We start from the raw sequence: 2,195 nt of genomic DNA on the forward strand, positions 1-2,195 counted from the left end.
AAAATAATGGCAGATTTTAGAAGTTTTTTTGCATCTTTTAACAAGACTGTGATTTTTATGCAGGACAATGCTCCATCCATGTATTTCCCAGATAATGTTTATACTCACATTTCCTTTGCAAAAGAAATGTTTATTAACATTTTGGATTCACTGATGGCACTGCAATTGCTTGATATTAACATTGATACTGAAAATTGGCATGTTTATTTAGTTACACAGGAAGGCAAAATCTTTGATTTGATAGTCAAATCTTTATTGTTCCTTAAACGTAAAAAAAGTAATCTAGTTCTTACTTAACACATGAAACAGTGTAAAAATAGGTTTATATGCACTTTAGATCTGCAGATGAAGAGCAGGGTTTGATGGTCAGGAGGCTGTAGTGTTGCTGGTCAGGTTCTCCACAGCCTTCTTGTCTCAGCTGGTGCTGGTGTTGGTATCTTCATATTTCAGTGACAGGCAGAAGGTGTTTTTGTCACGAACCAGCTGACCCATCCAGCCCTTTACACTAAATTACACAAAATGACATACCATCCACGTTTTTTATTCATTTACATCAGGATAACCTACATAGTGACCACATGGGGAAGGTGAAAATCAGGAAATAAAGCCAAATGTAAGGCAGCTTATTTGCAAGAACAGGACGTGTGCTACCAACACTACTAATAATATTTCACATACATGTTACTGTATTTACCCATCATGCCCATGCAATTCTCTGCCTTAAATTCAATGTATATAGTAGCCAGAAGTGGTCAAATCTTACCTTGGCGAGAGACGGTTGTTGCAGCGGTCCGTTTCTGATGGTTTCAGAACACGTTCCTCTTGGTTGTAAAGAGTGACGACTGGAATGTTCCTTTTGGACACACAGACACCAAGCGTCTCTCTCGTTTGTCGCCAGGGGAAGGATGGGGGGGTGCAGACTTTAGAAAGGTACCTGGCTATTCCCAGTGAATTGATCAAACATATCAATTCATTATCCAAGTAAAATAATACATTTAATATAATTTTTAATTAATAATATAATTTGTTTATTGGCTGCATTGTTATTTACATCTATGGTAAATATCTCATCATTAGATTGTCTGTTAGCACTACACCACATCCATATTTTCCTCCATACATGCCACGGTAAATACCTAAAAGTTGGCCGGATCTTTTTGATAAAATGGCTGCTCCGCTGTCACCTTTCTTTCCAAAAGTGGACAGGAAAAATCCATTTTGTAGTTGACCTTTAACATTACCTATACGTAAAATCTTTCCTTTGCGCACTCTTTTTTTGCTTAGCTTTTCATAAGAAAAAGTTTTCAAGACTATTTCCTCATGTTGATCTGGAATGGCAGTATTGGGTGGCATGCCCGGCCCTAATGATGAGACATCACTGTCAGGATGCAAATGAAGAATGCAGACGTCTCCTGCAATATCCCGATCGTATGTTGTAGTCCTATAAATAATGTAAAATTTATCAGAAGGGAAGATCACCCAAACAAATTTTGTGTCTTCAGCAATGGCATGACTTACAGTAAAAAATTTTGATTGTCCCAAATATATACCATGAGCATGTTTGTTTTCTGTCCTAATAATACAAAATGGTTTTCCTTTTAGTTTATATCTTGTATTTATTATGCAATTGTAAGGTAACATTTTTTTCTTGTGATACAAAAAAGGTCCTGGTTGATCCATATATGGATTAATTAGCTCAAGAACCTGGAAAAAGAAAAGGCCAGACACAACATTAACGTTTATCGTATCACTCTTATCCTGTATCACCTTTAATAAGTGCAAACGTAATATTCACATAGGATTTTATACAAATGTTAATTCTTTTGCTACGCAGGTCTTACCTTTCTATACTTCATCAAACTAAATGCACCCAGTGCAAAAACCCGCTTGCTCACAATTTATCACAACTTTAGACCAATCATTTTAGAGAGGCGGGGCTACAATCTCCTGAGGCCAAAACCCACAAAATTCCTTTCTAGTTAGTCAGCTTTTTTGATGGAAATAACAGCAGATGTAGGAGGTTATGTGTTTGGATTTCACATAAATATGAAAAATGTATTATATTATTTTATTTTATATTAGTATATTTTTTACTCTACCAGAGGTAATTCTCTCCTGCAAAGCTGGGTGATATAAAAATGGATAAATAGGGTTTAATGCTAAATAAAAATTTGACATGTGAGATGTTGCTCTTT

At 35.8% G+C, this 2,195-nt stretch overlaps 1 long non-coding RNA gene across 1 annotated transcript; it reads right to left on the reverse strand.

Moving 5' to 3' along the window:
• Window positions 1-229: 229 nt before the first annotated feature.
• LOC114784579 (uncharacterized) lies at window positions 230-1,872 on the reverse strand. Its single transcript, XR_003748880.1, has 3 exons — window positions 1,842-1,872; window positions 764-1,704; window positions 230-505 (listed from the first exon to the last, which is right to left on the reverse strand). It is a non-coding gene; the product is annotated as an uncharacterized LOC114784579 (long non-coding RNA).
• Window positions 1,873-2,195: the final 323 nt, after the last annotated feature.

This window comes from Denticeps clupeoides, chromosome 2, assembly GCF_900700375.1.
Source record: "Denticeps clupeoides chromosome 2, fDenClu1.1, whole genome shotgun sequence".
In the NCBI taxonomy this organism is placed as follows: Eukaryota; Metazoa; Chordata; class Actinopteri; order Clupeiformes; family Denticipitidae; genus Denticeps; species Denticeps clupeoides.